Source organism: Elephas maximus, chromosome 21 (assembly GCF_024166365.1).
Source record: "Elephas maximus indicus isolate mEleMax1 chromosome 21, mEleMax1 primary haplotype, whole genome shotgun sequence".
NCBI lineage: Eukaryota > Metazoa > Chordata > Mammalia > Proboscidea > Elephantidae > Elephas > Elephas maximus.
This window is the reverse complement of record NC_064839.1, coordinates 23932869-23957853: the sequence shown is the minus strand read 5'-3', so window position 1 is coordinate 23957853 and position 24985 is coordinate 23932869. Positions and strand designations below refer to the sequence as shown.

General features: G+C 44.7%; 1 protein-coding gene across 6 annotated transcripts in view; it reads right to left on the bottom strand.

The window, feature by feature from the left end:
* Window positions 1–21232, bottom strand: part of NLRC5 (NLR family CARD domain containing 5) — a 92177-nt gene extending 70945 nt beyond the window's left edge. For 4 of the 6 annotated variants that reach the window (XM_049864609.1, XM_049864612.1, XM_049864614.1 and 1 more), the window contains exon 1: window positions 21167–21209. The gene's annotated coding sequence lies outside the window, so the exon portion shown is untranslated. Of the gene's footprint in view, window positions 1–21166 lie in introns of all 6 variants that reach the window. The other 2 variants (XM_049864611.1, XM_049864610.1) reach the window with 2 other exon arrangements.
* Window positions 21233–24985: the final 3753 nt, after the last annotated feature.

Here is a 24985-nt window from a genome sequence, read left to right as displayed (position 1 = left end):
CAGTCTACACTGATGGGTTTTTGTTGTGGTCCTTGGTTAGAAACATCAGTCACAGGCTTAATCTCTTTAACAAAAGATTGTGTAGCCTGATGAAAATTCTAGGACACATGTCCTTAGTTTGTACAACAGAATTTTCCAAATCTTTAAGCTCTGTTTTCATTTTGCGTGGCTGATTTTCAAGTCTGTCTCTTTCCTCTCATATTTTACTATAAGTGGCAAGGAGAAACAACTAAACATTTGAACATATTCAAACAAGCTCTTTGCCATTGCATAAAAAGCATCATCCTTCCTCCGTTGTCCAATCACATGGTCATCATTGTCTTTTAAAACCTCACCAGAAGCACATTTAACATCCACATTTTTAGCAACATTCTGTTGCTGGTGCCATATGTATTCTCTTGGACAATAGAGACTTCCTCTATAACTCTCCTCACTTCCTTCTGAGCCCTCACCAGAATTGCCTTTGACATCCATAGTTCCACTAACAGTCTCTTCAAGGCAATCTAGGTTTTTACTATTAAACAAAACAAAAAACCCTTGCCATTGAGTCAATTCCAATTCATAGCCACTCTATAGGACAGAGTAGAGCTGTCCCATAGGGTTTCCAGAGAATGGCTGATGGATTCGCACTGCCAACTGTTTGGTTAGTAGCCTTTTCCTATTAAAAAAAAAACAAACCCATTGCCATCGAGTTGATTCCAACTCATGGTGACCCTATAGGACAAAGTAGAACTGCCCCATAGAGTTTCCAAGGAGCAGCTGGTAAATTCAAACTTCTGATCTTTTTGTTAGCAACCGTAGCATTTAACCACTATGCCACCACCTTAAAACTCTTCCAGCCTCTACCCATCACCCAATTCTAAAACCACCTCTACATTTTAGTATGTGTTAGAGCAGCATCCCACTCTTGGTACCAAATTCTATCTTAGTTATCTAGTGCTACCATAACAGAATACAAGCGGATGGCTCTAACAAACAGAAATTTATTTTTTCACCACTTAGGAGGCTAGATGTCTGACTTCAGGGCGCTGGCTCTAGGGGCAGGCATTCTTTCTCTGTCGGCACTGGAAGAAGGTCCTTGTCTCTTCTTAGCTTCTGTTCCTGAGTGATCTCCATGTGGCTTGGCATCTCTCTTCCCCCATCTCTACTTGCCAGTTTTCATTTAATCTGAAAAGAAACTGCCTCAGGATACATCCTACATTAATCTTGTCTCATTAATATAACAAAGACAACCCATTTCCAAATGGGATTATAACCACAGGCATAGAGATTAGGATTTACAACACATATTTTTGAAGGACACAGTTTAATCCAAAAGAGTGTCTGGCACTTAGTAAGCTATATATGTTGTCGTTGTTGTTAGTTGCTGTCGAGTTGGCTCTGATTCATGGTAGCCTTAAGCATAACAGAAGGAAACACTGCCTGGTCCTGTGCCATCCTCACAATTGTTGGTATGTTTAAGTCCATTGTTGTAGCTATCATGTCAATCCATCTCATGGAGGGTTTCCCTTGTTTTCTCTGACCCTCTACTTTACCAACCTGACGTTAGCCAATGAAAACTTTATGGATAATAATAGATAACATAAATATTATAATGTAAGTATTATTATATGTATGATGCACATATTTAGATAAAGTTCTGAAACGTGACACACCAAAGAGTGGTTACCTCAGGGGATGGGACTGGAAATGGGGTGGGAAGCAGTGAGTAAATGAGATTTTAGTCTTATATATAAAGTTCTTTGCTTTTTACAAGGAGGATTTCGTCATGTATCACTTGTATGGTTTAAAAAATTAAAAAAAAATTTTTTAAGGTAAAAGAAAACAAAAGATGAGTATCATGGATTGAATTGTGTCCCCCCAAAATATGTGTCAACTTGGTTAGGCCATGATTCCCAGTATTGCCTGGTTGTCCTCCATTTTGTGATTTTTCTGTGTTATAAATCATAATATCTGCCTGTGGTTAAAGAGGATTAGGGTGGGATGTAACACCCTTGCTCAGGTCACATCCCTGATCCAATGTAAAGGGAGGTTCCCTGGGGTGTGGCCCGCACCACCTTTTATCTTAAAAGAGTTAAAAAGGAAGGGAAGCAAGCAGAGAGTTGGAGACCTCATACCACCAAGAATGCAGTGCTGGGAGCAAAGCGCATCCTTTGGACACTGCGTTCCAGCACGGAGGAGTTCCTAGCCCAGGAGAAGATTGATGACAAGGATCTTCCTTCAGAGCTGACAGAAGGAGAGAGGCTTCTCCTGGACCTGGCACCCTGAATTTGGACTTCTACCTTACTAGACTGTGAGGAAGTAAGTTTCTTTTCGTTGAAGCCATCCACTGGTGGTGTTTCTATTATGGCAGCACTAGATGACTAAGTCAGTGAGTAATATAGAAAGCTGAGCCCTTTGAAGTTAGAAGGGGAATTTTATTTCTGGGATGGATCATCTGAACCATCTCTTCCCTTCCCAGCTGACAGAAGAAAGGCTTGGGGAGGATGGGGGCTGGGGTGGGGCCTGGGTTCTGTGCTCAATGGGCAGACCAACTGGCTAGGTGTTACCAGGAAAGTCCCTGCCACAGTTTGTTTGTATGTCAAGTAAAAAACAAAACAAAAAAACAGTTGCCATTGAGTCCATTCCAATTCACGGCAACCCCATGTGTATCCAAACAGAACTGTGCTCTTAGAGTTTTCAGTGGCTGATTTTTCAGAAGTAGAAAAATTTTAAAAACAGGCCTTTCTTCTGAGGCACCTCTGAGTGGACTCAAACGCTCAATCTTTCTCTTAGCATCTCAGCATGCACCACCCAGGCATGCATGTTGAGTAGGGTTAATAATTTCTACCCAGCCGATCTCACAGGAGCTGATAAAAGAGCTTCTGGGGTCAAGAGGCCTGGGTTCAAATCCTGATTACAACCCTTACTTCTGTGCAAACTCGGGCAAGTTTCATAACCTGTTCTTACTTCTTCGATCAGTCTTTCCATTGCTAGTCTTAATGCAACAGCTTTCCATATCACGTGTTATCCATGTACCCTGGAACTGCCATCTGTGAACCAAGAAGCCTTCTCCTAGTCAGCAGAAAGGAGTTCATAGGGTACTGTCCACGTAGCAATGGGCTTTGGTAGCTTCTCAAGTGGTTCCAGGGTAGAATCTGTGGGAAAAGAGGCTAACTGCTTGTGGATATTGTGGGTGCCTCCCTGCATTCCCCCAGTAGCTTGTTCTTGTAGGAACAATTTCCATTCTATTATGGAACTATTTTGGGCACCACCTGCCTTATTAGAGTGTTTTTCTGACATCATCCAAGACACTATGGCTTTTTCAGGTCTCAAGATAATTTTACACCCTTCAGTCTCAGTCAACACCCAATTGCAGGCGAGTAATTGCCTTTCAAATGGCATGTATCATGCTGCAGCATCTGGAAACCTTCTAGTCCAGAATCCCAGTGGTTGCTGTAGGGTGGTATTCTCAGGTTTTTGCCTTAACCTCCAGTTTGCATAAGCAGATGTGGCAGACACCTCCCTAATCATGTCCGAATATGAATCATAAGGGCCTAAAATGCAGGGAAACTGAAACCACTTTCTGTAATTCATTTATAGCCTGCTGTTACTCTGGCTCCCATTTGAAGACAGTTTTTTTCCCAAGTGGTTTTATGGATGGAGGCCAGCAATATTCCCAGATGTGGAATATGTGTTCTCCAAAATCCAAATAAACAAATCAAACTTTGGGTCTCCTGCTGAGTCTTGGGGGTAGGTAGCAACAACAACTTATTCTTGGTTGCTGGCTGAATGACACCGGTGGTTCCTGCCCAATTTATTCCCAAGAGTTTCACCGTTTGAGCAGGGCCCTGGGATTTCTGCCAGATTTATTAACTAGCCTCTGTTGGTAATGTGGGCCACTACTGTATTCAAATCAGCCTTAGCCTGTTCTTCGGTGTTTGGTATTAATATAATATCACCAGTGTAATGTATCATTACACGTCAGATCTGCACCAAGTCCAAGTCTTTTGTAACCAAACTATGATAGTAAGCTGGTGAATTGAAGTAACTCTGTGGCAATGCGGTGAAAGTAAATCGGGATCCTTTCCACCTGAAAGCAAACAGTGACTTGCTCTTTTCCAAGATTAGGATCAAGAAAAAGGCATTTGCGAGACTAGTCGCTTAGTACCAGTCTCTATTAGCCTGATGTATTTTCTGCGCCATTGATACTATGTCTGAACAGCTGAAGCCACAGTAGCACTACTTTATTTAGGCCTCAAGAGTCTACTGTCAGCCTCCATGACCCATCTGTCTTTCTCACCAGGCATAGAGGGCTGTTATACAGAGAACTTGTTGGCACCAACACTCAAGCTTTTAGCAGATCTTTAATCAAAGCAGTAATCTCCTTTTGTCTACCAGGTATCCTGTATTGTTTCAAATTAACAACCTGAGTGGGTTCCAGGCAATTCTAATGGTTCCCATTTAGCAAGTCTAATCAAAACTGGTCTAAGGGCAGACTTACAACAACTTCAGATTTACAATATCAGGTAGAAGGAGTGTTACCCAATTAGACATAAATATCCGTACCAATAACATATTCAAGTAAGGAAGATGCAACTACTTCATACAAGATCTGTTTAAATCTTCCAATTCTCAACCAAACTTTTACCTCAGTCTCATCAACTGTTGCATTCCCATATGCCCCCAGTTGAACCTTGGGTCCTGTCTTAGTCATCTAGTGCTGTTATAACAGAAATACCACGAGTGGATGGCTTTAACAAGGAGAAATTTATTTTCCCACAGTCTAGTAGGTTATAAGTCCAAATTCAGGGCTTCAGCTCCAGGGGAAGGCTTTCTCTCTCTGTTGGCTCTGGAGGAAGGTCCTTGTCTTCAATCTTCCCCTGGTTGAGGAGCTTCTCAGGTGCAGGGACCCCGTGTCCAAAGGACGCACTCTGCTTCTGGTGCTGCTTTCTTGGTGGTATGAAGTCCCCAACTCTCTGCTTATTTCACTTTCCGTTTATCTCTCAAGACTGCAGGCCACACCCCAGGGAAACTCCCTTTACCTTGAATCAGGGAGGTGACCTGAGTAAGGGTGGTGTTACAATCCCATATTAATCCTCTCAACATAAAATTACAATCACAAAATGGAGGACAACCACACAATACTGGGAATCATGGCCCAACCGAGTTGATACACACATTTTTGGGGAGACATGATTCCATCCATGACAGGCCTCTTCAAGATTTTATTGACAGGTTTGGGGATTACACTACTTGTGTCCAGGAGCCCCAACAAGGTCTCTTCTCTATTCCTGGGCCATTTCACTCACACGTGTGCATGTGGCCTTGGGTATCCTGCTACGGGCTGAACCAGAAGATCCTGGACCCCTTGTCAATCCATATTGTGGGAAAGCTGTGCCAACAGAACTGACCAACTAGCTGAGCTTCTGCTTCAGTTGTCCTAGGTGAGAACTCCCATCACTAAATTTCTCCCAACTAGGGTGTAGAGATTGAACTTGTTTAGGTCTCTTTAATGTTGGAGGACCAGCAGGATTTTTCATTGGCCCACCCAATCTCCTGTAGAGCTGCGTTAGAACCTTTGTCTTAACCCCATCAATGTCCACTATATTCATCCCATTTCTTGGTAACCATTTAAACATCTCCATCCTGCTGGGGGTAAGTACTTTCCCCATTGCCTCTTCACATTCTCCTATGAATCACCTTTATGTTTCTTGCATCTGTAAGTCCCACGCGCAGAAGCTGTGCCAACAGAACTGATAAGCCTTCTCAGATTGTTGCTTTATTTTGCAGTAGCAAGATTACATGGGGTGCCCATGTAGAAGAGGCTCCCTTGATTACCATATCTACCATGACCTATGTAAGGGGCATACTCATTGGATGAACATCCTGATTACTATAAAGCCATTCCAGCATGGCTTGCATCCTCTGGAGTGTTCCCTTGGGTATTTAGAGGGGTAGAGGGCAGTTTTCCTTCTCAGGGTAAACAAATCGCACTGCAAATTTTTTCCAGTCCACCAGGCTGGCTGTCCCCTCTGGGTTAACCTGCTGTGTAACTGGATCTTGTATCATGATTCGTAACCAATCCATGGTGAGTTGTGGGTCTTACATCAATCCAAACATAGTCTTCCATTCTGCAACATCAAAACTAAAGACACTGCCCCTAAATTAGTTGCTCTCACAATCCATTTTAGCGCTGGTTCCTCAGGAAACTGATGACACCAATCTACAAATTGAAGCAACAACTTTATACCATACCCCCGGTCTCAATAGTTTCTTGGTTTTTCCCGTTCCCCTCCCAGACTACCTTCTTGGTGTACAATGCTCTAGGGGTGCTTCCCATTGTTCTGACATGATTTTTCCTTTCTGAGTCATCCCTGAGGTCGGCCCTGAAACCAGCTGTCAGGAACCACTGACCGGATCTGGGCTTGGTTCAGTGCTAAAATCCACCCCTACATTCTTTTTCCCTGCCATTGCAGGTATTACTATTAACAGAAAACAAGGAATTGTATGTCTGGCCCTTTCCTTATCACTCTGTATTTCCATAAGCATCCAACTAGCCAATTCCTGAGGCCTTAGGTCCACCACTCCTACTTCCCATGAAGAGCTTTTGCATTGGACAACTGATGGCAACACAACAGCTGCTTCAATCCATGGGCATTTTTTATCTTGTCCAGGAACCAAAAGTTTCTCATTCTCCCATTTATCCCCTTTTTTCCAAAACCATATAATCCAGTGAGTCTGTACCATTGCAGCAAAGCCCACCATACTGACACCAACTAAATGAATAATTTCTTTTATAAGGATCAGCACAAAGCTGGTTGCTATGAGGCAGAGATTAAAGATGTCCCAAATGCCCAACTTTTCCAAATTGCTGTACCAGTCCATCATCTCTAACGTCAACTACCCTTCCTACCCTCAGTACTCTCACTTCTGTTTCTGAGTTCCATAATTCACTGCAATGCTTCACAAATTCATCAACTATATCAAGCAGATGGCTCACATGGTTGTGGAGGCTGACAAGACCAAAACCCATGGGTCAGGTATAGGACCCTCCTGACTCACATGGCTGCAGGGGCTGATTAACACAAATTGGCAGGCTAGACAATAGGCTGCTGGCTCACAAGGCTGCGGATGCTGGCAAATCCCAGAGTCAGAAGGTTAGACAGCAGGCCATTGGCTCAAGTTCCAAGAACCAGAGGCCAATGAACAGCCAGATGCAGGATCCAGATGCAGAGAGAGAGAGCTTTGCCAGAGCACCCACATATACACACTGGATAAAGGCCATACCCCAGGGAAAGGCGTGACTTGAGTAAGGGTGGGACTTGAGTCACACCCTCCTACAAGGCTGTGACTCAAGATACACCCTACACTAACCCTGCTTAATTAACATACAGCTGTTAGGATTTACAACACATAAAATGGAGGTTAATTAAGTAATTATGTCAGATCGCAAAATGGAGGACAGCCACACAATACTGAGAATCATAGCCTAGCCAAGCCAACATACAACACTAACTAGCACACCTCCTTGGGGTTCCATATACCTTATTTACACGGTCTCACCCAATCATTGTGTGAGAGTTACAAAGACTATGGCTAGAAAGGCCACATTAAGTAATCCACTACAACGCATGGGTGTTACCAGGCAAGTCCCTTCCCTCTCTGGGCCACAGTTTGTATGTCAAGTAAAAAAAAAAACAAACCCAGTACCCAGTGCTGTCGAGTCGATCCCAACTCATAGCGACCCTGTAGGACAAAGTAGAACTGCCCCATGGAGTTTCCAAGGAGCGCCTGGCGGATTTGAACTGCCAACCAAAAAACAAAACAAAACAAAAAACAGTTGACCAGTTGCCATTGAGTAATTCCAGTTCATGGCGACTCCATGTGTGTCAGAGTAGAACTGTGTTCCATAGGGTTTTCAATAGTTGATTTTTCGGAATTAGAAAAATTAAAACAAAAAACAGGACTGTCTTCAGAGGCACCCCTGGATGGGCTTGAACTGTCAACCTCTCTGTTAACATCACAGCATCTTAACCGTTTGCCCCACCCAGGCACATATGTTGAAAAAAAGTAGGGCTAATAATTTCTACCCAGCGTGTCTCACAGGATCTGCAGAGCTGATAAAAGAGCCTCTGGGATCAGGAAACCTGGTCAAATCCTGATTTCAACCCTTAAAAAAAAAAAAAAAAACCAAAACCTACTGCCGTCGAGTCAATTCTGACTCATAGTGACCCTACAGGACAGAGTAGAACTGCCCCATATGGTTTCCAAGGAGTGGGTTCGAACTGCCAGCTTTTTGGTTTGCAGCCATAGCTCTTAACCACTATGCCACCCGGGTTTTGTTGCAACCCTTAGTTCTGGGCAGAGTTGGGCAAGTTTCATAATCTCTCTGTGCAATGGTTTGCTTATAAATGGAGGTGATGATTTAGTGTCTACCTCACAGGGTCACTACGAGGACTGAAGACGTTAAAACACAAAGCGCACAGCACAGAGTGAGGACACAAGCTCTTAGCCCCGGTCGGGTATCGGGCTGCAGAATCCCACCTGCATTTCCTCATTAAATCCTCAATCAGCCTTTGGAGGCAGATGGCTTCCTCCATTTTACAGATGAAGACACAGGCTCTGAGCAGTCAAGATGCAAAGTGGATTTGAAAATTACACTGGTTTCGAACTAAAACACTATACTGCCTTCAACAAGTGGCCATCTTTCAAGAAGAAATCATCACTTTATTACACCTTTATTCATTTTCTCCTTGTAAGTACCATGTGCACTTATTCGGGAAGTTCTCAGCATTGCAGAAATATGCAGTGTGAAATTTCCCCACCGTCTCACCCTTTAGGGATGAGTGTACAATCTCCAGCACTTTGGAGGATCCATGTCTGAGGATATTTTTGTCTTATCTGGGGATCAGAACATTATTTCCTTAAAATTTTTCTAGAAACCATGACACTTTGTTTAACTTAAATTTAGTTTTTAAAGTATCATCTGCCATGAACTGAAGGTAATGCAAAAAGAAAACACAAAGGCAACAAAACCAAAATACAGGCAGTCCCAGGGATGTGAACCAGATCCATCCCTAAGTCTGTCTTTAAGTCGAATCTGTAGGTAAGTTGGAACAGGTACATACGGTTCTTATTTTGTGTCAGTTAGTCAAATGTTTGTCTTAGTGTGTAGCATATATTTTACCTTTCTATGCATATAAAACACTAAGAAACACTTTCAAATACACTAAAACTTCTTAAACATAATAACAATACCAAAACCAACCAAACCCATCGAGGTTGACTTGATTCCAACTCATTGTGACCCTATAGGACAGAGTAGAACTGTCCCATAGGGTTGCCAAGGAGCACCTGGTGTGTTTGAACTGCCAACCTATTGGTTAACAGCTGTAGCTCTTAACCTCACTAAGCCACCAGGGTTTCTATTGATAACACAGTACTGCAATAATGCAAGTAACTACGTATGGAACTGTACAGAAGAGAGAGAATCTCTGTGTGTGTATGTCTGTGGGTATACGGTACTGTAAAATACAGTAGAGAAACAGGTCCTAAAACAGTTTAGATAGAAAAAAAAAAAAAGATCATGATTAAAGGTTAACACTCGCTGTCCTTCCACTCATGTCTCGCATGCCAGCAGGGGAATTCATGAGGTAACATTATGATAACATTGATCATTGGATGATGCAGGAGAAGATGATGGAGAGATGGCTACTGTTGAAGATGATAAGCCTGGCGTTAGAGAGTCAGGATTTGATTCTGCTGCTGGTGGGGTGGTGGTGGTTATTACTGGAGTAAATTTCTGTGGAAGGGGATGATGGAAAGCTCAATATCATCAGTCAGAACAAGGTCAGGGGCCAACTGTGGAACAGACCATCAATTGCTCATATGCAAGTTCAAGCTGAAACTGGAGAAAATCAGAGCAAGACCACGGGAGCCAAAATATGACCTTGAGTATATCCCACCTGAATTTAGAGACCATCTCAAGAATAGATTTGACGCATTGAACACTAGTGACCGAAGACCAGACAAGTTGTGGAATGACATCAAGGACATCATATATGAAGAAAGCAAGAGGTCACTGAAAAGACAGGAAAAAAAGAAAAGACCAAGATGGATGTCGGAAGTCTCGAGACTCTGAAACTTGCTCTTGAGCATCGAGCAGCTAAAGCAAAAGGAAGAATTGATGAAGTAAAAGAACTGAACAGAAGATTTCAAAGGTTGGCTAGAGAAGATTAAGTATTATAGTGACATGTGCAGAGTCGGAGATGGAAAACCAAAAGGGAAGAACATGCTCGGTGTTTCTCAAGCTGAAAGAACTGAAGAAAAAATTCAAGCTTCAGGTAGCAATGGTGAAGGATTCTATGAGAAAAATATTAAACGATGCAGGAAGCATCAAAAGAAGATGGAAGGAATACACAGAGTCATTATACCAAAAAGAATTAGTTGATGTTCAACCATTTCAAGAGGTGGCATATGATCAGGAACTGATGGTACTGAAGGAAGAAGTCCAAGCTGCTCTGAAGGCATTGGCAAAAAACAAGGCTCCAGGAATTGACGGAATATCAATTGAGATGTTTCAACAAACAGATACAGCGCTGGAGGTGCTCACTCGTCTATGCCAAAAAATATGGAAGACAGCTTCCTGGCCAACTGACTGGAAGAGATCCACATTTATGACTATTCCCAAGAAAGGTGATCCAACAGAATGTGAAAATTATAGAACAATATCATTAATATCACACACAAGCAAAATTTTGCTGAAGATCATTCAAAAATGGCTGCAGCAGCATAACAACAGGGAACTGCCAGAAATTCAGGCCAGTTTCAGAAGAGGACGTGGAACCAGGGATATCATTGCTGATGTCAGACGGATCCTGGCTGAAAGCAGAGAATACCAGAAGGATGTTTACCTGTGTTTTATTGACTATGCAAAGGCATTCGACTGTGTGGATCATAACTATGGATAACACTGTGAAGAATGGGAATTCCAGAAAACTTAATTGTGCTCATGAGGAATCTTTCCTTTACATAGATTAAGAGGCAGTTGTTCAGACAGAACAAGGGGATACTGATTGGTTTAAAGTCAAGAAAGGTGTGCATCAGGGTTGTATCCTTTCACCATACCTATTCAATCTGTATGCTGAGCAAATAATATGAGAAGCTGGACTATATGAAGAACAACGGAGCATCAGGATTGGAGGAAGACTCATTAACAACCTGCGTTATGCAGATAACACAACCTCGCTTGCTGAAAGTGAAGAGGACTTGAAGCACTTACTAATGAAGATCAAAGACCACAGCCTTCAGTATGGATTACACCTCAACATAAAGAAAACAAAAATCCTCACAACTGGACCAATGAGCAACATCATGATAAAAGGAGAAAAGACTGAAGTTGTGAAGGACTTCATTTTACTTGGATCCACAATCAACAGCCACGGAAGCAGCAGTCAAGGAATCAAAAGACACATTGCATTGGGTAAATCTGCTGCAAAGAACCTCTTTAAAGTGTTGAAGAGCAAAGATGTCACTTTGAAGACTAAGGTGTGCCTGACCCAACCCATGGTATTTTCAATTGCACCATATGCATGTGAAAGCTGGACAATGAATAAGGAAGACCAAAGAAGAATTGACATCTCTGAATTGTGGTGTTGGCGAAGAATATTGAATATACCATGGACTGCCAAAAGAATGAACAAATCTGTCTTGGGAGAAGTGCAACCAGAATGCTCCTTAGAAGCAAGGATGGCAAGACTGCATCTTACATACTTTGGACATGTTGTCAGTAGGGATCAGTCCGTGGAGAAGGACATCATGTTTGGCAAAGTACAGGGTCAGCGGAAAAGAGGAAGACCCTCAATGAGGTGAATTGTCACAGTGGCTGCAACAATGGGCTCAGGCATAACAATTGTGAGGATGGCGCAGGACCGGGCAGTGATTCGTTCTGTTGTGCATAGGGTTGCTATGAGTCCAAAATGACTCGATGGCACCTAACAACAACAACAAATTTCTTGAAGTAATTTGTATAGAGCTTTCCTTTTTCTCCTCATAAATGGCCTTGTAGCAGCTGAGGCCCTAGGTAGTTGTATGGCAAACTATGGTAAACAGAACCTCTCTATTAGAGGATCTTGCTCCTCTAACTTTGTCTTCCCTTCTTCAATTAGGTGAAAGGCTTCAACTAACTCTTTGATCAGACACTTTTTTGTTGTAGAGTTTTTAGGTCCCAGTCTTCTTCCTCAAACGCAATCCTCATCTGTTGCTCTAGTTCTATAAGGTCTTCGTTGGTTAGTTCTTCAGTCATGATCATTTTCCTTTTCTTTGGTGTATAACCGGCACTTCCGTTGGATTTAGGCTTTGGAGGCACCATTACGAGGATAAATGAGAGGGAAATGTAAGCCAAATACAAAGTGACACACTCAAAACAGTGTTAATGGCAATGTGATCTGGCTTAAAATGGGGGACAGCATTCACCTTCCTCCAGCCAATGACCTGCTGAAGCTGAACAATGTTTCCATGAATGTCACAAAACAGTGCATGTGTTAGTTATTATGAACCATTGTACTTAACTGAAATTTTAATAAATAGATTTTATGTTCGTTCATAAATACAAGTTGTCTGTAAGTCGGATGTTTGTAACCCAGGGACTGCCCGTAACGTTGAATGGCAGCTGGGTATTGTGGCCTGCTCAGTGTTCTGATTCTCCCTTTGCTGAAAGGTAGGTGACTTTACAGACACGTTAGGGCCAGACTGAGACTTTCTCCTTGACTAGTCAGGAAGGATTAAAGAGAACTGAAAAGAGAACAACTTTCTTACCACGTGACTCAATAATTTAATGCCCTGTCCGTGCACCTCCTATTATGAAGCATTGGTTATTCAGTGGTAGAATTCTTGCCTTCCATGCCAGAGACCCAGGTTTGATTACTGGCCAATGTATCTATGCAAGGCTACCACCTGTCTGTCTGTGGAGGTTTCTATTTTGCTTCCTTCCAGACCAAGGTAGACTAGGAAGAAAAGCCTGGTGATCAACTTCCAAAAATCAGCCAGTGAAAACCCTATGGGTCACAACAGTCCGATCTGCAACTGATCATAAGGATGGCACAGGATGGGGCAGTGTTTTGTTCCGTTGTGTGTGAGGTCACCATGAGTTGGAGGCCAAATTGATGGCAGCTACCAATGACAACCCCATGGCCCTCCTAAAATCATCTTGTTGATTCCTGCTGGTAGGAGTCTGGGGAAACACTGACCTGTCCATTTCAAGATGGGTGATTCTGAGGCCCAGAACTGCACAGGGCACCTTCAAAAACTCAGAGAAAAGGGCATTACTAAGAGACACATAAAATATCAAGTTATTTCTTTCTTCAAACAAGGCACCCTGATAATGTCTGAATGCCTCTGAGTGCCAGGTCCCCAAGGTTTGAATTCTCTCCATTTCGCCATGAGGAGCAGAAGGAACCTGCCGGGAATTGCTGGGGACTTTGGTCTTCATACATGAGCCACCCCTTCACCCAGGGGCAGCTGAGTTTCCTGCAGAATATTAGGTCTGTGGGTGTTGGGGGTTCAAGCAGTTTCCTGGCAGCCTGCTGCCTGTATATGTGGACGCAATCCTTCCGGAGAGAAATTAGCAGCACTGTCTCAAACACTTTAAAAATAAAAGTCCACATATGCCCTTAGAAGACCACTTTAAGAATCTAGCCTAAGGAAATAATCCAGAATGTGAGCAAAGCTCTAGCTACAAAGGTGTTCGCCATAGTGTCGTTTATGCATGGATGCCAGTGGGGGCAGCCTCACCTTTCCTGATGTAGATAAAATGACTCAAATACCAACCTACCTGCAATACCATGGCCTGGGAATTCCCGAGGATGGGCTGGGAGCTTGTAGTGGCCGAGGGCTCTTGCTTCAGGTTCAGCCTTCATTAAATTACATGCAAAAAAACTTACAGGCCACAAGTTCCACAGCCTCCACCAGACTGAGTCCAGCACAACTAGATAGTGCCTGGCTACCATCACCAACTGCTCTGACAGGGATCACAACAGAGTCCCAGGCAGAGCTGGAGAAAAACATAGAACACAATTCCCACTCACAAAAAAAGACCTGACTTATTGATCTGACACTGACTGGAGAAACCCCGAGACACCCTTTTAACTAAGCACTGAAGTCACTCCTGAGGTTCACCCTTCAGCCAAAGATTAGACAGGCCCATAAAACAAAATGAAACTAAATGGGCGCACCAACCCGGGGACAAGGATGAGAAGCAGGAGTGGACAGGACAGCTGGTAACGCGTCACGCAAGGTTGAGAAGGGGAGAGTGTTGACACGTCATGAGGTGTCAACCAACGTCACAAAACAGTAGGTGTATGAATTGTTTAATGAGAAACTAATTTGCTCTGTAAACCTCCATTTAAAGCTCAATAAAAAATTTTTTTTAAATAATGCTACAATGAAAAAAAAAGAAAACAGCTGCCAGATAAGGCAAGCAGGGGAAGGGAAACTAGACCAATGGAAACAGATCAAACAAAATGGAAATGTTGAGAATGCTGACACATTGTGAAAACTAACTAATGTCATGGATAATTTGCATAAAAATTGTTAAATGAGACCCTAACTTGCTGCGTAAATTTTTACCTAAAACACAATAATATATTAAAAACAAAACAAAACAAAAAGTACAGGAAGCATTTGTGAGCAGATAAGCTTTTAAACAACTTCTCTTCCTCCTCTTCCTGCCCCCCCTTGCCTTCTCCTGCTTTCGCCATTTCCTCTGCCTAGCTCATGCCTCTTCCGAACATCTTCATGGTTCGTGCTTTCCTCCCTCACCCCCCTCAAGTCTCTCCCCTCAAATGTTCCTAATCTTTCTTATGAGAAAGCCCTGCCTACCTTCTCTGTCTCACACAGTACCTAGCCCTGAGCCCAGCAGGCTCCACCCTCACCTGCCTGCTTCCCTCACTGCACTTGCCACTGCTGGATGTCAGATTGTACATCTTTGTTTACTTGTTTATTGTCAGTCTCCCTCTGGCACATCAGTCCCATGGGGCAAGGACTTTGTTATGTTCTCGGCCACAGCCAGGACCCCAGAGCAGTGCCTGGTGCATGCAGAAGCTCAGTAGACAAGTGCCTAGTGGATTAATGAGTGCAGGGATGGGGCGAGGAGGAGGGGGTTATGTTGCTAGTACCCATCTCACAACGAACAGGAGGTCCCAGCTGACCAACAAAGCCCTTTGGCCATCCCACTCCCCAGAAGTTTCCTGGGGTCTTTTCCCAGTGTAGCCTAGCCTCTCTCCACCTCCTGCCCCTCCTGCCTTCTCTCCTCTCCCCGTCAGGAGCCAAAACAGCACTCTCCCCTCACGCCTCCTCTCTCTCTGACAAACACACACACACACAAGCCATGCAAAGCAGTGTTCTTTCCTTTGATGTCCTGGTCCCTGCTGACAATGACAACTTTGTACACAGGTTCCACCCACCCCAAAGCCTATCAAGGTATTTTCTCAAACATACTTCCTTCCCTGAGAGGACTTCTGAAGACAGATTTTGAAAAAATTAAAATGTCACATCTTGTTTATTATATAAAAAAGGGGAAATATTACATGTGTATTAGGAGAAAACGTGACCCAATCTACATGGTCAGCAACGGCAGATATGGCTCCATCATTCAATGGACAACTATTTAGCTCTTTAAAACAATGTTATGTACGATTTGATTCCAACTATATGAGGTTCTGGGAAAGGCAAAACCATAGAGACAGTAAAAAGGTCAGAGGGAGGGAGGGAGGGAGGGATGAATAGGTGGAGCACAGGACATTTTAAGGGCCGTGAGACTATTCTGCATGATACTGTAATGGTGGACACATGATATTATGAATTTGTCAAAACCCATAGGACTGCACAACACGGAGTGAATCCTAATGTAAACCAGGGCTTCGGTTAATAATAACGCATTCATGTTGGTTCATCAACTGTAACAAACATACCATCCAAATGCAAGATGTTACTAGTAGAGGAAGCTGTAGGGAGTGGGAGGAGAGAAGGGGTATATGGGAACTCTCTGTACTTTCTGCACAATTTTTCTGTAAACCTAAAACGTCTCTAAAAAATAGAGTATTAAAATTAAAAAAGTAAGTGATGTTATACTCACATCACAAAGAGAGAATTTCCTTAATATGTAAAGTGTTCTTACAGCTCAATAGGAAAAAGACCAAGAGAAAAAGAAGGCAAAGGATATGAACACTTTATGGAAAAGGGACTACGGACGACTCTTAAATGTTTGAAAAGATGGCCAACCTCATTCCTAACAAGAGAAATGAAAAAAAAAGACGCCACTCTTCATCTCCCAGGTTTGCAAATATGGAGAAGTTTACTAACATAGGGTGTTGGGGAGGGTGTGGGAAGTGGGCACTCTCGCACATAGCTGGTGGGAGTGAAGATTAGTACTTAAGGAGGGTCATTTGCTCGTGTTTATCACAGTTCCAACTGGACATTCCCCTAGTACTTGCCAATCCACTCCTGGATGTTTGTCCTAAAGACTTACTCCTTCACACACAAAGAACAATGCTTGTACAAGGATGTTCATTATGGCACTATGTGGGACAGCAAGACACAGGAGACAACCTAATGTCTCCTAACAGTTAAATCAATTACAGAACAACTGTACAATGAAATATTAAGTAACTGTTTAGAAGAAAAAGAAAAGAGGTAGGTTTTTTTTTTTGATGTGGAAATATTTCCAAAGTACATTGTTAAGTCCAGAAAAAAAAAAAAAAGCAAGCAAGCAAAGAAACAAAAGCCCAAGAGAGAGTACACTACACATACTAATGTTTATGAGAGAGGGAAATTTTATATATATTCATGTTTGTAAAGACCTACCCAGGCTATTTTGGAAGGAGACACAAGACCCTGATAATATTGGTTGCCTTCAGGGAGGTTAATTAGGTGGCTGGAGGACAGGGGAGGAGGGAGACTTATTTTTCTACTATATATTCTTCAGCATGTTTTCTATTTTGTGCCATATCCATGTGTTAGCTACAGAAAAATTAAGCAACTTAAAAAATGATATCACATAGGAAATATTTAATTCTCCTTTAATATATAATTCCATTATCTATTATCTAGTTTTAAAAGTTTGATTCCATTTGTGTTTTTACGTATGATTTCATATATATGAGTAGACACACGTAGAAAAAAGACTGGAAGGAAATAAACCAAACTGGCCATTGCCATTGAGGTCATCCCTGAATGTGAACTCAATTTTTCCTTAGGCTCCTTGAACTTCTCTTTTGCCAAATGTCAGAGAATCCGAGCCAGTAGAGCTACTGAAGGCCTCTGAGGACACCTCCTGTGTATAGGAATTTATCGGAAGACTTTGGAGTGGCTCACTGGATGGAATGGGACCCTGTCACAGAAAGTCAGGTTTGCGACCAGCAGGATGAATGAGTAAGCCCATGGCTCCCCAGGCTTCTTTCCCATCTCCCCACCCTGAGAACCTGCTGGTTTCACAACTGGTCAACAAGGGTGAGAGGATGACCACAGAGCAGAAGAGGAGTCCGGGGCCAGAGGTGGCCAGAAGAACTAAGCTCACATCCACACCCACCTTCCAGATCCATAAAGATCTTGAGAACACTTTGGACTTCCCTAAGGAGTAGAATGGGGGTCCACGCAAAATTTACCCAGCTCTCAAGAGCCCAGAATTCTGAATAGCATATGAGTTACACAATTATGCCAATCGCACAGATTAGAAAACAGGCCCAGAGGGTGAAGTCCCACACACAACCAAGCACTTGCCTGCCTCACCACTTCCGCCTGGTTTTAGAAGCAGTGGATGGCAGAGACATGTCCTCCAAGGTATCTTAACCGGCTGCTATCGAGTCAATTCCAACTCACAGCGATCCCACAGTGTTTCCAAGGCAGACTGCCAACCTTTCTCCTGAGGAGCCCCTGGAGGCTTCGAATTGCGTATTTTTCAGGTAGCAGTCGATCGCTTTAACCACTGCACCACCAGGGCTCCTCTAGGGACCCAAAAAGTTTCTCTTCTCCAGACAGCCTGTGCCAACAGCCTGTACCAACAGCCAGACTGATCAAATTTCCTGATTTTTTTCTTTTTTCACATTCAAATTGTCTGAGCATTTCCCCTGTACTCTGAGTTTCAGCCACATCTACTTTGGGGGGGCTGTTGAATTTGGGCCACCAGCCAACACTAAAAAAATAGATTCAGCAAAGAAACTCAGTAGCTTCCGTCATCAGGGCTCTACAGAAAGTTGTTACAAAGCATTTGCACTTGTGTTACTTTCTTAATTCTTAGTCCAACTCTGTGTGTAAGGCAGCAGGGAGATGCTGGGATGGGAAAAGGTATGTTAAGGAGTTTTTGCTGAATTTGCTTCAGAGGAGAAGGAGTATATTGTTGGGGTGGGGAGAGCCTGACCTTGGACCTGCAAACATCTGGACACCTCTGCCCTAGAATAAGGCTGAATATATCATGAAACTTCCAAAGAACTTTCTCTTTTGCTTGACTTGTCTTTATCAAGGACTCAACCTCACACTTAAGCGGTACATTAATTCAAGACTCATTTATTTTCTGCTTGGAATTTTTGGTTGATACCATGTGTTTTCATTAATGGAAGCATGCTGAATCATTGAGTGTTGTTGAATTTTTGGTAGGTAGTATGGAATTTTTGTTTTGTTTTTGCCCCCACCAACAATCCTACTCTCTGAGTCTCAAGGGATATACATTGTTCCACTAATCCCACCTCCAGATGCCCCCTAGAGTTCTGAGGGACAAATGGCGTCCCAAAGAAAAATTTTCAAAACTTCTGTGTTTCCTACCAAAAATGCACACATCTCATATAACACCCTGTAGAAATAGTAATTTGCAGCACATACCTGTTTTTTCAGTTTCACAGCCATAAAGGCTCAACCCCAACTGGTTTTATACCTATGGATGTAATCCCACTTAGAAACAGATTTTTCTTTGTTAAACGTTAATGAGGCCATACTAGTGTAAGCCAAACCAAAACCAAACCTGTTGTCACAGAGTCAATTCTGACTCTCATAGAGGCCCTACAGAACAGAGAACTGTCCCATAGAGTTTCCCAGGAGTGGCTGGTGGATTCAAACTGCCGACCTTTTAGGTTAGCAGCCAAACCCTTAACCACTGCGCCACCAGGGCTCCATACCAGTATAGGGTGTGTCTGAAACCTACTCTTAAGATATGATAAGATAAGATTAGGCACAGAGAAGCAAGCACAGAATAAGGGGAAGATACAGGTCTCATGGAGATCTCCAAGGAACACCAAGAAGCGGAAATAAGAATTTTCCTCCAGAGTAGACAGACAGAGCTGGCACCCTGAATTCAGACTTCGAGCACTTTACACTGTGAGAAAATAAATTTCTGTTCATTAAAGCCACCCATTTGCGCAATTTTTTTTTCTTACAGCAGCACCAAGAAATGAGAACAACCAAGGACTGGGTATACCCCATCTCATCTAATCCATAGAAGACCCTTTGAAGGATACCTTACCATCTCAATTTTAGACAAAACCCATGTTCTGAGAGAGGAAATGACTACCCCAAGGTGACCCAGCAAATACAACATGCTGAGGGCCCCTGTCTGCCTGCCATGCCAGGTGTCAGTCAACCTCCCGTGCTGAGTTTCTGGAGAAAAGGCAGGTGAGTGAAGTCAATGGCTAGTCAGGGCTAGAGTGCAGCAAGGGTTGGAGAAAGTGCATTGGATGGAAAGTCCAGCTGCAACTTAAAATCATCCTGTTCTCTGGCAGGGAGACCAAGTCTAGTGCTTTTTGAGACTTATTTCTCCCTTAAAAAAAAAAAAAAAAAAATCCATTGCCATCTAATGGATTCCAACTACAGAGTAGAACTGCCCCCTAGGGTTTTCTTTACAGAAAGATTTCTTTCTGTAATATTTATGGAAGCAGATCACCCAGGCCTTCCTTCCACAACAATGCTGGGTGGGTTCAAGCCACCAACCTTTAGGTTAGTAGTTGAACACAAACCATTTGTTCCACTCAGGAGCCTCATCGCTCCCTTAGAGGGAAGGAAAAGCACTTTGGAGGGACAACAGGCTGGTACTGGCCTGGGCTCCACACCACCTGCTGCCACTCCAGGTCTTCCGAGGCTGGGAACTGCTGGTTTTCAAGCTGCTTTAAAAGCCACCTGAACCCCCAACCTTTTAAAGAGGAAACTTAAGAACTCCAACTTATAAAAGGGGCCCTCTCCAGCCCTCCAGCACCTACCCATGGGCCACCCAGCAAACCGCTGGTCCTGGCTTCTGGAATGCGGGAGGCAGCTGAAAACCACATGGAAGCGCAAAAAGCCGGTAACAAAATGAAACCCATGTTTTTGCATGTTACTCAAGAAATGAAAAAGTCCATTAGAAACAGCCTGTAGAGTTTTGACGTTAAGGGACTCTGGCCAATATGATTAAGTTCTGCTGATGGTAGCCTGGTTTTGTTTTTAAAAGGACTGTTTCTGGGTGGGTATCTTTTAGTACATTCTGAAACATGTTCTTGAGATGCTATGATGTCTGCCATCGGTTTAAAACAATGGGGGCGGGGGGCAGAGAATGGTGTTGAAACTGGGGCTAGCCTTGAGACCAGGACGGTGGCAGCCAAGTAGGGGTTACATGGGGGTTCAGTACATCAAGCCCGGGAAGTTCGTAGGCTCAACCTAATTCTCTCCCTTCCACTTGGGTATATGCTTGAAATTTTCCATAATAAAAATTTTTGTTTTTTCTCTTTTAAGTTAAAAAGTCTGAATTGTGCCTAACGAGCAGTGAGATAAAAGCAATTAAAAGTTGAAAAGGGAAAAAGAAAAAGGGGTGGCTCCTAGGAGGTGACAGGAAGGAGGGAGCCCAGACACATCCCGCGACCTCCCAACCGAGGAGACCCCCGTCTGCCTTCTCCTGCGACTCGAAACTCATCCCCCAAACTCCCCAGGGCCTCAGGCTGTACCCTGCCCCGGCCCCCGGCGCCCCATCTGCCCACCAGCAGGTCGGTCTGTCTGTCGGTCCCCCCATTCATACATCCACCTGGCTATTTTTTTTTTTTTTTATTGGTACCTCCCGCCCCATAGTCCCCGGGCATCCCCTCCGCCCTCACCTGGCAGGATTTGAAGCCCGCACCTCCCCACGCCCCTCGCTTCAGCCCAGGACCCGCTACCCCGCAGAGCGCGTTGCACTTACCGGCTGCTCCCAGCATCTCCGCGCTCCGCTTGAAACTGAAAGTGGGCGCCCCCAGCGATCGGGTGAGTGCATAGAACCGGCGGCAGCTGCCGGGAAATCACGTGGATTAGAGGTGACAGCCCCAGCGCGGGCGCGGGCCAGTATGGGCTGGGGCCGGGCACACCGGATCTCAGCACCACCCCCGTGCCCCGGGCGCTCAGCGCCACTTTGCGGGAAGGACCCGGGGACAGCCCTGGAGGACACGGGGTCGCTTGCCCCTTAGGTGGACGCGAAACTGAGGCAGAGGAATGGGTGGGCAACACAGACCTTGGGCTGGAGTCTACCTTTGCCTGTTTCCTTAAGACTAGAAAGGATGGGAGGGAGGAGCTCGCTGGCTGTGCGGGAGGAGCAGTCTAAGTCAGGGGTCCTGACTGTCTGCCTCGGTCGTCTGCAGGACATGAGGGGAGACGGGGAATAACAGCAACAATAACGGGGCTTATCAACGGAGCCTGTACCTGGCCAGATGCCCGCTATACTCTACAGAGGTTTATTTATCTTATCCTCAAGTATTACACCAATTTACAGATGAACACACTGAGGCTCAGAGAGGAGACAGGTGAAGGAATTTGCCTAAGTCACACAGTGAATCACAGGCAGACAAGAGGAAGAGAGGGGAGTAGGGAGAGAAGGAAAGGGGAATAGAACAGAGGAGGCAGAAAGAAAGGGAGGCTGCTCCCCCAGGAGAGGGTCAAGGGCACTCTTGAAAGTTGGTCCCATTCAAAGCTTGACTACAGCCTCCTTGCCTTCTTGGGCACCTTCTGGGGCATGGAGCTCCCCTCCTTCTGCAGAGGACTTACTCTTTGGAGAGATCTTTCTGCTAGGAAGGCCTTCCTGCCATTGAGCCCAAATCCACCTCCCTGGATCCTCCCCATGGTGGGGCAGTGTTCACTCCCAGGCCACCTCCCCGCCCCACCCCCACTGCCACCAGCTGTGGGTGTGAGGGCACTGGATAGTGGTCATGAGCACAACCCTCAACTGCAAACACCCCTGGATCATCAACTTACTGGCTGTGTTACATTGTGTTGCATTGACCACGTGCCTTTACTTCTCTGAGCCTCAGTTTTGACATCCGGCATATGGGGATAATGATAATAATACCTCCACAAAACATGGTCGTGAGAATTTGATGACCTCAAGTTGGAGCTTATGCAGCCTGTGCCTGAAACCCATGAGCTCTCCTTATATTTTTGTCCCCATCTCTAGGCCCCACGTCCCTGAGACTCAAGCTGCCCCTCCTAGGGCCAACTCAGATATCTAGAAGTCATGGGAGCAGGGGGTGAGAAAAGCATGGACTTTGCAGTCTAATTGCTTGTGTGTGATTCCCCGCTCTGCCACTTCTAGCTGCATGACCTCAGGCAAGTGCCCGGATGCCAGTTTCTTCGTCTGTTTGATGGGCATCCCAGCCTCCACTGGCCACTGCAGAATGTGGTAGGGAATGGATGAGAAGCTGGGTGGTCAACTGTATACGTGGGATAGGTTGGTTAGATCCCAAAGTCAGGATGTGCACTTCAGTTCAGCTCGTGTTCACTGAGCACCTACTGTGTGCTTGGCCCTACACGAGGTCCCAAGAAAGACTTTGTCTTGTTCCCGCTCCAGAAGAAGAGACAAAGAGACATATAGGCAAATAATGACAATTCAGAGAGACAAATGCTGACCATTTTTAGGTGCATTTAATCCTGAACGACTCCATAAGGTAGACAGGACAAAGGCCGCTGTCCCATTTGGTAGATAAAGAAGTTGAAGACCAGGTAGGTCAAGCAAGTTGCTAAAGGTCACATAGCAACCAGGAGGCAGAGCTGAGCCTTGAACCCAGTGCTCTTTCGACCTGGTGGTATGAGGCCAGCTGGGAAAGTTCTCAGAGAAGGGTGCTGAGGGAGCTACCTTCCCAAACTCTTCACTCTTCAGCCTGGTCTGCGGCCTAAGATTCTACTAGTAGTACAGTTGTTCTCAGTATTCTTGGGGGATTGATTCCAGCAATACCCCACAGATACCAAAATCCAGGGATGCTGGAGTCCCTTATATAAAATGGTGTAGTATTTGCATATAACCTACATGCATCCTCTTGTATACTTTAAATCATCTCTAGATTACTTACAATACCTAATACATTGTAAAGCTGTATGAATTGTTATTATACTCTATTGTTTAGGGAATAATGACAAGACACTGGACGAACAATGCTTTAAATGGGTGCTGAAGGGAGATTGAGGTACCACGAAAAGGTGGGAGGCAACAGCAGGGTATGCCTACACATTATTTCATTCATGTGGATTCAGTGTAGTGCTCAGTGTAAGGAAAATTCAAGTTTTGAGTTTTGGAACCCCCATCCCAGTATTTTTCCATCTGTAGTTGGTTGAATTCGTGGATACGGAACTTGTGGTTATAGAGCGCCAAATGTACCTGGCTCCTTTGGCTGAAGGGTAAAGGCTTTCCCAGTATAAATGAAATGTTTATTGGTCATTTACACTTGAGTATGAAGAAGCTAGGAAACCCTGGTGGCGTAGTGGTTAAGTGCTACAGCTGCTAACCAAGAGGTTGGCAGTACAAATCCACCAGGCGCTCCTTGGAAACTCTATGGGGCAGTTCTACTCTGTCCTATAGGGTCGCAATGAGTTGGAATCGACTGGACGGCAGTGGGTTTTTTTTTTTTTTTTTTCATGAATAAGCTAATCAGATTTTATGGGTGGAGATCAGAGGGAATCTTGAGTGTTTGGATTGTTGGGTAGGAAACAGGAGGTATGCAAGGAGAGATTGACAGTAAAGAGAACATAGGAGGCAGCTGCAGGGCAGAATCGGGGGAGCCAGGGGATGGAGCCCACATTAACTGGGCCCCTCTGTGTGCCAAGAACGTCCTCTTTATGCAGTATAACCAATACTGGCATTTTTGTAGTGCTTACAATGTTTCAGATACTTCTAGGAAACTGAAGCAGAGACTAAATAACGTGCCCGAGATTACACATCTGGAGGTGGGGAAGCTGAGATCCGGACCCAGGCAGGCCAGCTCCAGAGCCCCTGCTACTTGCTACTGTCCCATGCTCCCTCAAGGCTAACGCAGTCCCCATGAGAACCCTATGCAGTAGAAATTATCATCCCATTTAACAGGTGAGGAAACAAAAGCACGGAGGGCCCAGGACGGTGGAACTAGTAACTGGTGGTTCTAGGGTCTGAATCCAGGTCTGAAGGCCATATCCTCTCCCTACACTTCCCACTTGCCTGAGGCCTGGCCCCAAACATCCTGGGCTCCACCTTGCCACCCTGCCCAGGGTCAGCAGTCTAGACAGTAGGATATGCTTCCGACTGCTCCTGGCCTTGGGCAGCCCTTGTTTTCTCCCTGGAGGAAGCAGCAGGCACAGCCTCCTCCCTTGGATACTCTGGGAACAGATTTCCCCTGGGGCAAGGCTGTGCCCAGGCTGGGAGGACTTCCTGGTCTCTTTCCAAGCTCAGGTCAGAGCTTCAGGCTTGGACAGAGGGGCCAGGACTTGGGAGAGGGGTCCAGCAGTTCAGTGCTGTTCCAGCAACCCCTTCTCCTCTGGGACTTGGCTTCCCCATTGTTAAATGAACTCCTTGGGTGGTATGGTAGTGTCTAAGAGCCCTCCTAGTTCAGTCCTGGGGAGCTGCTCTCTGAAGGTGGAGAAGACCTACCTTCCTTTCTAGAGCAGAAATGAGCCCCAGGGCCTTCTGGTGAGGGATCCCAGCTGGGCCGGGGTCCACAAGAGGCAGGACGCCAAGCAGCTTCTCTGTCTGCCCCAGTGATGATGAAATTTCTACTCAGGAAAGCAG